General features: G+C 39.1%; 1 protein-coding gene and 1 long non-coding RNA gene across 2 annotated transcripts in view; one reads left to right on the forward strand and one right to left on the reverse strand.

Annotated features, from left to right (window-relative positions):
- PDE1C (phosphodiesterase 1C) overlaps positions 1-13516 on the forward strand; it is a 548714-nt gene that overhangs the window by 66844 nt on the left and 468354 nt on the right. The window lies entirely within an intron of this gene.
- The window catches only part of LOC123363701, a 38684-nt gene continuing 32106 nt past the window's right edge, over positions 6939-13516 (reverse strand). Inside the window, exon 3 of the long non-coding RNA XR_006576868.1 lies at positions 6939-7048. This is a non-coding gene — a long non-coding RNA (uncharacterized LOC123363701). The remainder of the gene's footprint in view (positions 7049-13516) is intronic.

A 13516-nucleotide genomic window follows, 5' to 3' on the forward strand; every position in this document is an offset into this window, starting at 1 on the left:
AGGTCCTTAGAGATAAAGGTGGCTTTTTTGAAAAGGTAGGGCTCCATACCTGAGGGCAAAGGACTGTGTAGAAACCAAGTCGGGGACTTTTTACTTTCTGATTATATTTATTTTAGAGTACTTGCCACAAACACTAACCCTAGAGGAGAAGACTTTGTTGCTCATTTACCCCCCTGCTGTATCATTCCGCTGCCTTATCTCAACCATTACTGAACTTGTGGACAACCCCAGGACTGGAAGGGGTAGCAAATAGACAGGAGGACAGAACCTCTGCATTGACCAGAAGTGATTTTCTGCAGCCCCCATTTCCCTAATGAGAATACTAGAAAATAATTCTATGCCTAGGGAGAGGAAATAAATAGCAATATACATATAAGCAGGGTCTGGGGAAGTATTGTCTCTCAGAGGCACCCAGGGTGGTGTGTAATTTTCCCAGGATACTGGGTGGGGGCTCAAGCTGGTTCTGTGCTGTATTGTTGAAAAGGCACCCCTAGATATTGAACCTGGCCCTGGTTGCTGCTAGCTCCACCTGGCAGAACGATTACATACAAAATACAGATGTTATCAACTGGTTAATGTAATGATTGGAGATAAACCAATCTCCTAGAACTGGACGGGACCTTGAAAGGCCATCGAGTCCAGCCCCCTGCCTTCACTAGCAGGTCCAGTTTGTGCCCCAGGTCCCTAAGTGGCCTCCCTCAAAGATTGAACTCACAACCCTGGGTTTAGCAGGCTAATGCTCAAACCACTGAGCTATCCCTCACCCAACATGTGCAAAGTGACTTTATTTTTATCATGCCTCTTTATTACTGTCCTCATCTAGTACTTGACAATAGAAAAATTATACAAATAATGGATCAATCACCTCAGAGGAGCTATGGGATCAAGGGGGGCAGAAAGAAAGGTGGTCTGTAACAGAATCTTTATCCAAGTAGTGATCCAAAACATGAGACTTGTAAACCTCACAGATATTATAGTCTGCTTTTTGTCACTACAGGAATAATAAAAAGCTACTGGCAAATAACTTTCTCTGGTTCTGATTAGGATAATGTTTCTATAGAATTGAAGATGAGATTCTTTGCTTACTGTCCTAAATTGTTGTATAGTGTTAAAAGTTCCACCCCAGAGGCAGACGGATGCATTACAGCAGCTAAATTTAAGTGCGCTGATAAAGTTTCTATCAACTGAAGAGAGATTATTGGACCTACTGAGAACTGCTGTTTTAAGAATAAGGAATATCTTTCAAATCAGTAGAATCTTTCAAAAGAAGACAAACCTCACGAGCCTATCATCACGCGTCATTAGTTAATATTTGTAAAGTGCTTTGAGATCCTATCATGGAAGATGCTATGGAAGTACAGATTATAAAACAATAGATGAATGTATCTGTGCTTGTCATCTAGGTCAGTGGTTTTCAACCTTCCCAGACTTTTCTACCCCTTTCAGGAGTCTGAAGCCTGAGCCCTGCTGCCCAGAGCTGAAGCATGTAACTTAGCTTCATGGGCCCCCCTGTGGCATGGGGCCCCAGGCAATTGCTCTGCTTGTCACTCCTAATGCTGGCCCTAAACTTGTGACCTCCCTAAACTCATCTCATGACCCCCCTGGGATTCACAACCCTCAGGTTGAGAACACTGATCTGGATGAGTTGATGTATCCCCTGGAAGACCTCTGCATACCCCCAGGCGTATATGTACCCCTGGCTGAGAACTACTGATCTATATACTGGCAATAGCGCCACAAGTGGATTTTGTGTAGGGTGCTTTCTGCTATTAAAATTGAATGGTATCCAGTCTTATACAGTGTATCAGATAACAACCTGAGATTTAAAAATCCTTAGGGTACAAGCACATCTGCTTCAAATATTTCCATAACAGCTAAGGAAGTGCATTCTCTAATGGGGTCTGTTCTCCCCTTGGTACGTATGTACAGCTGCTGTTGACGCTAATGGGAGTAATGAGTGGGAACTGAGGGGAGAATAGTCCCCGTTGTCCTCATCAGTTTGATAGCCTTTAGATATATAACTATGTGGTCAGTTGTTTATCAGCATTGGGGCAAAATTCATCCCTGGTGTATCTCCACTAAATTTGGCCCAGTAGTTTTCCTTGTTCTCTTGTATCAGATCTTAGGGAAGCTAGACAGTCTGTTTCACAATGTGGATTGTGCCTGACAGTGTTTAAAACATGACAGACACTAGGAAGATTATAGTTATAATAAAACTTCTTTATGACATCTGCAGCAAAGAATAAGAGAAACAAATCTGTCACTATGTTCTAATTTTTGCTTGGGGGAAGCATGAAGCTGAATAACGTCTAGGGTTTATTTTTTCTCCCAAGAAATTTCTAAGTATCAATTAAAGACAATTTTGATTGTCACTTTTAGTGGAGGCTGCATCAAACTGTACAAAAGTTGCATCTTTTTATAAAAGGAATCTCAGCAGAGATGTGGATCCTTTCTGACTTTGTAAGCATCTTGCATATTATCTCTTCAGTTTTGGAAGTCCTGACAATTCTGTTGTTGGGGCTGTTGCTAAGAGTTTTTTTCTCATCAGGGATTTATAGCTATAGTTATGGAAGTCAACTATATTAAAGTAGGTGCTAAACTTCAGTTTTCATTGTGTGCTGTAAACAGGGTTGAATCTGAGAACATAATGTCCCAATTCTACAAATTCAATGGAAACAAAGATCTGTGAATGTGAATAGCTTTGCAGGATTATGGCCTAATCTTTCCTTGAATCTTTAGGAACAATTTAATTCACTATGAAAAATAATTTATCTAGAATGCTTGCATTGATCTAATGCCTTAGGTGTATCTCTGTACATATTAATGGGGAATAAGCCCTTATTCCCCAACTGTACACTTCTTTTTTTGAAGGTCTTTATCTTATTGGATGGTAAGAGGGTGAATAAACAATGACCAGAAATAAAGTAGGTGGCAAAATATGTTCTTGTCTAAATCCATCCTTATATGTCAGAATATCCTATATTATAAAATGACCGAATGAATAGCAAAATATGCAGCTCTCAAAGCAGGTGTGAATATCAATTACATGAAGAAACCCACCCTGAAAAAAACAAACAAAAAACCCAAACCCACACGCCCCCCCCCCCCGCCCCCAAAAAGCCCCAAACCCACATTAAAGGAAAACAGATCACAATCAAGCACTCAAAACTTATATGAGGTCAGAAGTAAGTCTTCCTGTGCGGCCTTAATTTGGCCCCTTTTTTCATGGTAGCCCTTAGACTGCTTTCATCAATGCCAAGGATTAGGTGAGTGCCCAGTTGGGTGGAGCTCTGGATGTAGGCCTTGTTATCTCCTGTGATTTCACTGGAATTACTCACAGTTTACTCTGGTGTAAGTAAGATGAGAATCGGGGCTCGTGTGTGTGTGTTTCTTGCTAGGGCATGAAAAATGATTTTATATATATAGATACTTTATAAAGCCACATCTGTTACAAATCTGGCAGGAAATAATGAGACCAAGCCTGTTTTTAGTGCCTATTCTAAAATGGCCGATCATATGACATTTAAACTTAGACATTTAGCGGACTCTACCTATTTAGACACAGACCTACTTTTTCCCTTAGGAAAAGGCAGGTGAAAGGGAGAATTTTTGCCCTGTTTTGCCCACACCTATTTTAAATTTTACCATATTCAAACTGAATTATGACATTCTCCCACTTTAGGAGGCCAGATGAGGAGCCCATTCTTTCCATTTCTCAATCAGCTGAAGGGGCTAGTGCTGGAGAACATCAACTCTTCCTGCACATAAGGGCTGAGTCTCACTGAGTGAGAGCTAGATCGATTTTAAACCTGGATCTCTGTGTGGCTGTACAGGATACGCCACTTCTGGGCTTCCAAAGGCTCAGCTGGGGCAACGTTTTCAGAAGTGCCTATGGCTATATTGTGATGAGAAAAATAGGTGTTTTTACACTGAGATGGCTAACTTGAGATAGCTGTCTTGATGTAAAATCCTAGTGGAGACAGGGCCCTGGGTCGTTTCTACCTCTGTGTAGCCAATCAGGGTTAACCCTAAACCCCGCACTGAGGTTTACATTGACTAGCTATATCTAGGTAGAAACTATAGGCCCAGATCCTCAAAGGTATTTGTGTGGCTAAGTCCCTTTGGGATTAGGAGCCTAATATCTTTGAGGATCTGGGCCAGTGTCTCCACTAGGATTTTACTTCAAGATAGTTATCCTAATATAAATACACACCTCTTTAGCACTGAAGACAGTGTGCAAGTGATTTAGGAGACTATGTGCCATTGTTCAAAAATGAGTCAGTGGCACTTACGCTCCTAAATTCCCAAGTCAGTTCTGAAAATGGGACTTAGGCTTCTAAATCACTTAGGTACTTTTGTAAATTTTACACTTGGTCTTTGCAAAAATATTGCACCATTTTAAAGTGTTTTTAAAATTAACAAACAAGATTTATTTTGCCCGTCTGGAGGGATGAGGAGGAGAAAGGAGGGATTAAACTGATTATTAGTGACCACTAGCTTTTGTTACAATTGTGGGGCTCATAGGCATGGTTCAAGCTTTCCCCAAGCAGTTCTGCTAACTCACCCTATCGTCTAGCAGTTCTGGATTTCCGCTGAGCAGAGGCTGCCAGAACAGCTTGACCACCTGCGCTGTCATGTTGTGATGCTTTTGATTTTGTTTTCCATTGCCAAATGTAGCATAAACACGCTAGAGACATGCACAGATGGTTGTTGGCTGCTGATGCCGTACGATTGAAAAAATAAAAATGGAATTTGGAGAGGGAAAGAATTATCAAAGGCTTTAAGCAATCATCTGGGTGCAATATTCTTTAAAATCATAATTTGAATTAGTAAATCTTTTAAAATAAGGCTTATTTTTCACCCTCTGTTTTTTCATCATTTTATCTCTTTCCCCTTATAGAAGCTGCTTTGGCATATCTGGCGTGTCCTCAAAGCCATGCTCTTATTTACAGACATAGTGGTGGGGAGAGTTCAAGTTATTGTTCAGTTTCCAAATGTATTCATATGCTTGGCGTCAGAGGCTATTGTGAAGATGAAGTAAGGGAGGTGGTGGGTGTTGGTCAGTTTCTTTTACCCCTTCCTTAAAGATTACCTCTTCAACCACTGGGTTAAAAAAAAAATCAAGCAAAATCATACAGCTGTGTTTTTAGGACATATATTGGACTCAGATCATTCTTTGTGTGTAAGAAAAATAGACTTTGCCTCTCTATCAAACAAATCTCTGTCAGGATTTCAGCATTCTCTCATTTGTTTGTTCAATGTCTTTTCCCAAGGTCACTATGCATTAGCAATTTCTGCATTGTACAAGGGCTTATAAATGTTGTTGTTACGCCACACGTTCCCTTGGCTCAGGGGCCAGCTCATGTTTCAGAGAGAGGTGTTTTGTATCCTTTGAACGAACTCTGAATCTACAATGGGTTGTGAAGAGAGTGGTGGAGAGATGTGATTGATTGTCAAAAGGGTATAAGCTGTAAAGATAAGTGGAATAAACGTATGAATGGATGCTTTGAAAAATCATAACATCTTCAGAGTTTCATAGGTTAACATATCAGGTTTTAACTTTGAAACAAATTTTATAAATGTAATAAGTTTTGTCCAATAAAATGATCAGTACATTAAAAGAAGAGTGACTTCTGTGGCTGAAAGGAAGTGCTAATGTGGCCCTTGATCTCACAAACACATATGCTTAACGTGAAAAATTACATACCTGAGCAAAGTTAAACACATTCATAAGTGTTTGCACAAAGTGACTTGAAAGCTAAAGTGTTATTTTCAAATGTGACTAAGCCTTGGTCTATACCTAAAATTTAGATTGACCTAGCTATGTTGCTCAGGAGTGTGAAATATTCACACCCCCAAGCATTATAATTAAATCAACCTAGCCCCCAGTGTAGACCCAGCTACTGGTGAATTTTCATCAACCTAGCTACCACTGCTTGGTAAGGTGGATTGCCTACACTGATTGTAGGAAGCATCTATGCAGTGCTATAGCTGTGTCTCTGTAGTGCCCATAGTGTAGACATACCCTTAGTCACTTCAGGGGAGATTTTCAGAGGCATGTTTCAAAACCCAAGTCCCCGTGAAAGGCCTTCTTTATGCTAGAATGTTTACATTAGAAAAGTTAAAGTGCTGGTATAGCTATCCTGGCAAACCCTTCTAGTGTAGATGCAGCTTATACTAGTATCAAGCACTTTTGCCAGTATACCTTAAGTCCGTGGGAACTAGACATCCCATAGGGTATGTGTAAGCCCAGGGTCAATGGGACTTGAGTCAACTGATCCATGTTAGAGAAGCCTGGGCTTGAGCATCAAAATTGTATTTTAATCCTATGTTAAGACTTTTTTCTGTTCTGTGCTCAAACCTAGGGGTCTGGCATACACACTGCAACGTGCAAACCTGAGTCAAAGTAAATCAAAAAGCTTGCATCTTTCTGTGGAGTTCTGGGAGAGGGTATGTTTAAGCTGGGGGAGTCTGTGAGCTCAATTCTAGGGGCTGGGCAGGGGGGAATCTGTGGCTGCAACTCTCTTCTTTTTGGGCTGCCAGACAGAAGATCTGCACCCCAAGAGTGTACCCAGAGATCCTAAGGCAGTGGCAATACCTGGTCTCCTTTCATACACCGGAGGCTTAAAACACCAGGGGATTCAGTGGTTGGATGAATGGCTAAAGGGCCAGGAGGGAGTTCGACTAGAGCTGTGATAGGTATCTAACTTCTTATTAGACATTGTGATTTCCTGCTCTTCTCCATCCTTAAATTTCATGTGAAGTCAATGACAGGAATATTCCGAAGTGGAGCTGTCAAAGTCTATTTGCCATGCATGTTTGTCTCTCTCAGTGTGTCTGAGTAAAGATTTTTAGCTTTATTTCTGATTTGCAGCAATATAGCCACTCATTGTAGAACATTCTGAGAGCTGAACAAGTTGACTTGGCAACAGAAGAATGCTTTGGGAGTCTGAGGCACTGAAAGTGCTCATTGATTGGTGGTGCATTAATTATTAGTAATGTTCATCTAAATCTGTGGCAACGTAGGGCTTCACACTTGTCACTGGAGCTGGAAAGAAGATGGAAAAATACTTATGAAATTAATATATGCTCATAAATGTTCACATCAGAATTATGCAAATCAGAAGTTGGGTGAATAGGGAAAATATCATGACATTTGTCAAAATAGATTTATTTGACCAGCTCTGGTTATCTTTCTGCAGTGCTCCATTGCCTGTAGGGAGCTTCATGGAGACAGCAGTGATAGAACTTGGCTTTTCCAGCTCCAAGGGCATGGTTCAAAGCCCATTGAAGTCAATAGAAAGATTGCCAAAATCCAAAGGCACAGGCCCCAGAGCGCCTTTACCTATTAGCAGTCTAGGGCCCATGACACAATTGGCAGTTCTGTCTCTATTCAGCAGAGCCAGTTTATTATTGCTTGAGGTTACCTCTTATTTTCACTGTAGGGGTCTCATGAGTAAAGAGCCTCTGATGTAGTCACAATGTATTAAAATGGTTTTTTGCTTGAAGCAAACTATTCAAATGTTTACCATCATGGTGCATTTCTGATAAGCAATCTGATTGGATGAATAGCCCTAAATGCATTCTGCTACACTCACTAGCTCTACCAGACTCATAAAAGAAAAGCCATCGTTCTTTGTATAACGGACTGTGCAGTGAAACACAGTGAATAATTCTTTACCATCAAAGGCATCAAACAGAGCTCAGTATATTTCCGAAGTTTAAAAAACCAACTCCTTATGAATCATTATCAAACTAAATTCAGGACATAGATCCCTGAGCCATTTTTTTTTCAAAGATTTACCTAAAAATATTTTAAAAGGGAATGAAAGTTAGTGCAGGAAGACACTTCTGTTATTCAGAGCAGATGTTATAAAAGTATATATTCAAGGAGCAAGATTTTGTATAACAACTAGGGTTTTTTAAAAGAAATAGGTACAAACACTAAACTCAAGATTGAAACGTATTAATCTAATAGGATGTGACTCATACAACAGTTGAAATATTTACTAAATATGAGGCATAGGTATGTGTTACATCAATACTTACAATAATCACTTTCAGTATTTCTTTAACCATATTTTGTCAGCACCAAAAAAAGCATAATAGCAACCTGTGCAGCACCATGCTTTTGTGCATGCGCAGGAGTAACTGAATACAACCAGGCTCTCTTTTAAGTCAAGTGGCAGGTTGGATATTATCAGAGGTGTTTGAGTTCACGTTTACTGTTGCAAAGTACATCTGCAGCCTTCTCATGCTTTACATAAATCATAATTGGTGCTGTGTAAAATTATTCTGACCTTCTCACTGGTAAAAAATAGGTAAACAAATAAAATTAATTTTATCTGTTTTTAAAAGATCAGCACTTGCTTTTGTGGTTTCACTGCTGACTTATTGTTAACTTTCTCCACAATATGAGACTGGATTAGATGAGGTAATTTGGAATGTGGAGGGTGGGACAGATTGTCTAAATCGCATGTCCAATATGAGAGATTTGGAACAATCCTCCTTTCCTCTGCTCTCTGAGAGATACTAAGGACTCTCAATTGAAGATAGTGGCCCTTCCATTTTTAGGCAACTTTTTGTGTTTGTGGATTTGGCTGTAAAATCCCCAACCTCACCAGCTTTGAGGATGGCAGCTTGAATTTTAGGAATCTGAACATGAGTTCCTTCCAGCTTCCAAAAACACTTCTTCCCAGGGCTGGATTTACTTAGTTAAGCATGTACCTATCAAGTGACAGGCCCCGGAAAGCCAAGATGATGCTAGTCTCTGGTTTTCTGATGATAAAGGGAAATGCATTTATTAATCAATTATTACAATTTTGGACCCAGTAGAAGCACTCTAGTCACTAAATCTGCTCTGCCAAACCAAGCTAATTCTTTTAACCTCTTAAGTGGCCTAGCTGACAGCTCCTAAAATTGGCCTAGTATTGGCTTCCTATATAAAAACGTCTATCCACATGGAGAAATAAATCACATACAAAGATCCTATGGATCCCAATCTTGAGAGGCACCACTGGTACAATTAAGTACTAGTTGAAGCCCAGCTTCAAACATAGATCTATGCCTTATGTGTTTCTCAGGCACCTAGTGACTGAATTGCAGTTATCCATGCAGATCGTTCTCTAGAACTTCTACATAGCAGAGAAAACACAAAAATTGTTATGTAAATCTCAGACAGTGACAGGTGACAATAATACAATTCAGTATGCCCTCATTATAGGAGGGTAATAACATCATTCCTCCTCTATAGCCAGGGCAATGGTGTGATTCCACTTGTGGATGGACAGGGATTTGAGTGATACACTGAAACTAATCAAATAGCCTCTTAAAGGATCCCTGGCTAAAAAATTAAGTTAGGAAAAAAAGATTTCTTGAAATGGCTGTGGACATTTGCCAATAAAACAGATATGATAAAACTTAGACACTGATGAGGTAACGCGAACTATTTCTCACCCCCAGGCAACACCACCTACGTCTAAAAACCTGTTTTATAGGCCACATCTATTTTTTTAATCCAACCCTCACAATATTAAACAATGATTTCTTTCTCTCTGCCATTGCCTCTGATTTGCAATTTGTGTGAATTTGGTACTTGTTTGTTCCGTTATTAGATTAGAACAAATTCAATATACACCTGATTTTTACATCTTAATTTTTCCATGAACTGCGGCAAGGATTATGTGCCAAATGGTCATATCAGAATAGCAGCCATCTATGTTCTAGCGCAGGGGTCGGCAACCTTTCAGACGTGGTGTGCCGAGTCTTCATTTATTCACTCTAATTTAAGGTTTCACGTGCCAGTAATACATTTTAACGTTTTTAGAAGATCTCTTTCTATAAGTCTAATATGTAACTAAACTATTGTTGTATGTAAAGTAAATAAGGTTTTAAAAATGTTTAAGAAGCTTCATTTAAAATTAAATTAAAATGCAAAGCCCCCTGGACCGGTGGCCAGGACCCGGGCAGTGTGAGTGCCACTGAAAATCAGCTTGCGTGCCGCCTTCGGCACACGTGCTATAGGTTGCCAATCCCTGTTCTAGCGACATCTAACTAAGCCCCAAGGTAGTTTGCATCACTTATCACTTATATGAGATGTGTATATATATTTATTAGCAGGAATAATCAAATTCTGTAATAACTCTGTAAAATACTTTGCTGGTATCAGACATAAATTTAGGTGCAAATTAACCAAAATAAGAGTTTCTAATATTAAAACATTATACTACAGCAGTCACAATGTGAATATAGTAAAGTAACCAGAAAGTTAATAAACTTACAAGTAGGTTAGCTACAGGATGCTAAACAGGTGGATTAAATCTGTTTTCTTTTAGCACTACCTTGTTTGCCACTCCTATGTTGGTTGGCAGAGTGCAATGTTAGTGAATTAACAGCTTGGTCATCGTTCCCTGAGCAATTATTTCCCAAACTCAAAAGTGGCTAGCAATTAAGTACAGCTCTCTCTCAAGTTGGTCTCCTGTGGATGGTATAGATAATGATCCATAATCAGTATGATTCCACAGAATAGAATTTTGACTTTTTAGTTTTTTTTTAATCGTAGGAAATTACACACACAAATCTATATTAAAAGATAGTTAAGATTGAAAAGTAAAGTGCTTAACATTTTAGAAATGCCAGAATTAAGGTTGCCTGTTCACAGAATGAGGCATGGGTCCTGTGGAAAAAAAACAATATATGATCATGTAATTAGACTATATCATCATGCATATGCATAGGGGTGCTGAATTAGGTTGTGCAGGCAACCTTAATTCTGGCATTTCTTAACTTTAAGAGCTCGGCTTTGCAACTTTAACTTTCTTTTAACATATATTTTTTTGTGTGTGTAATGTAATCAGAGGAAAGCAAATGTGTCATAAATCTGAACTATCAACAATGGTGTAGATGTAAGAACATCTCATCAGCAATAAGGATTATTTTCAATGTAACTTTATTGCAGCAACACATAAATACGCTCTCTTGCCATTTAGTTAACTCCCAAAGTAATTCCTATCACCATCCTTTTGTTAGAAGTGCTGTAATGGCAACCCAAGAGACAGCAATCCTCTGTTTACCCACAACCAGTTACTATACAACATGGGCAGCAGCAATGCAATCTTTTTTACACTGTCCTGCCAATCATAAACACTGGTCTACACTGTCCTGCCAGTCATAAACGCTGGCCTAGAAGGACAATGTGGATGGTGTGAAAATAGCTCACTGTAAATACCCATTCAGCCTTTGGCCTTTCTGTACAAGCTGCCAAAAATGTGGCAACTGTAGCAGGTTTAAGTGGAGGCCTGTCCACTGAGCTTGGCTGAGACGGCTAAGATCATGTTTTGTAAGTCTCAAAAAAATCCATTAGAATGGTGATGGGTATTGGACACTAGCAAGCTAGATTTGAACTGGTGACCTGGAGGTGAATTGCTCAATATCTATCCCATTACTAATCCTTTAGATGTCCAGTCTCTGCAAAGGTACTCTGCTGAAAAAGCACCGTCTATGGATTACAGCTGCTGTTTGCAGAATGTGGATTTAGCATGGAGTGGGACAGTACCCTGTAAAGCAGGAGTCAGCAACCTTTCAGAAGTGGGTGCAGAGTCTTCATTTATTCACTCTAATTTAAGGTTTGGCGTGCCAATAATACATGTTAACCTTTTTAGAAGGTCTTTTTCTATAAGTCTATAATATATAACTAAACTATTGTTGTATGTAAAGTAAATAAGGCTTTTAAAATGTTTAAGAAGAGTCATTTAAAATTAAATTAAAATGCAGAGCCCCCTTTAAAATAATATGTTGAAAACTCAAACTGGAGAACAGGGCACTTAGCACATTGGTAATGTGGGCTAATTTTTGGTTGTCTTTCAATTCCACTGAGTGCAAATGTTCTTTGGTAACTGGTTGCTGCCTCGTGTGACACATTAGCATGCACTCTTAGGGATATCTTTATCTGTGAGCGATCCTACTTGAAACTGCCTAGAAGGCTAAGGCCCATTTCCCCCAGGATTTTTGGTTTGCTTAAGTTTTCTTTCATATTCTTACCCTATAACCTAGAGGACACAAAATGAGAATATTATAGATTTAATCTCCTCACCCTCACATTTGCACTAATACAAAACAGTGTGGGGGGGGAAAGTAATGTGTCGTAGCCTCGTAAGGTGGCCTCATTTGTTGAGAGTGGGGCTATGCAAAGAGGTTTATGAACAGAACCTTTTAGGTTGGTTTGGAACCAATCAACCCATGCACATTCACTTAAAGGTCTGAGTATGATGAGTGCATTAAAGAAAGCCCTTCAATCTCCACTGCCTCCCTGGCCCACCTCAGGAAATCCAGTAGTGCTATTTAATCCTTGGATTTCTATCGGGAGGATGTGTGCATGTGACCTGGCCTCCTAATTCCTTCCAGCATCACTAGAGCTGGTTGCAATTTTTTTTTCAATTAAAAAAAATCAATTTCATTTTGTATTAAATTCTTCACTTTTTCTTTTCAAAAAATCATTTTTTGTTTTATCACCTTTACTCTTTTATTACTCCCCCTCCTTTTATTTTCCCCCAGTGGAAGAAGGGGGAGAAAACTGACTTATTTTAAGTGGAGTTGTTTTATTTTCTCCACCATGTCAAATGATTTTTTTTAAAGTCAGATTTGTCACTTTTAAAAGAAATTAAAAAAGAAAAATCGACAAAAATGATGCAATGAATTTTTTCCATGAAAAAGGTTGTTGTTACCATTGAAACTCCAATTTCCAATAATTTTTTTTTAGCCCACTCTATAGCTACACCAAAGGGGCATATTGGTGTTACTAATAGAAAATGAATAAATATTATTAGAATCTTTTTGTAACTAATTACAAATTAGATGAAAGGGTGATCAAACTGATTTGATCAAATCTGATGCCATACTGCGCTGAGTATAAGCCTGGTGCAGTTTACTTCTTCCCTGGAGCAGCGGGGAGATCAAGAAGCAGATTGTGACTGAGACAACCTGTTTACTGGACTACTCCTGGAATAGCACAAGTGTGCACTGCCCCTTGCTCAGGGCATATCATAAAGTGATTGTGTCATAATTTTTTTTTGACATTCTAAGAAAATGTTTCTGTTGTGTATGGGTGTGTTTTGAGGACTCTGTTGGAATTGCAACCTATCACTTGATGAGCAGGGTGTTCCTGGTCCTGCTTGGTGGCTAAGAAGCTCTGTAGTGAAGTATGCATCAGAATAATTCAGAATGGAAGAAACTAGCCTAGAAAATGGTGGGATGAGTTGTCCCTTTCTGCCTTAGAAAGCAGTTTGCTTTGCATCGCTCTGTTTTTGAGTTTTAATGTGTTAGTGTTCTGAAGTCTAAGAAATAAAGTACTGTTGTGTAGCAACCTTCTAGTAAGAACGTATGCATATATTATCTTATTTATCTCTATTTGACATGAAAATAAAAATGTGTACATTCTCCAGCAACTTTTGCTAATTTCCACTCTTTAAATCCTGATCATATCAATAAGGAAAATAGCCAGTACTGCAAATAGATTATA

This window comes from Mauremys mutica, chromosome 2, assembly GCF_020497125.1.
Source record: "Mauremys mutica isolate MM-2020 ecotype Southern chromosome 2, ASM2049712v1, whole genome shotgun sequence".
Taxonomy (NCBI): domain Eukaryota; kingdom Metazoa; phylum Chordata; order Testudines; family Geoemydidae; genus Mauremys; species Mauremys mutica.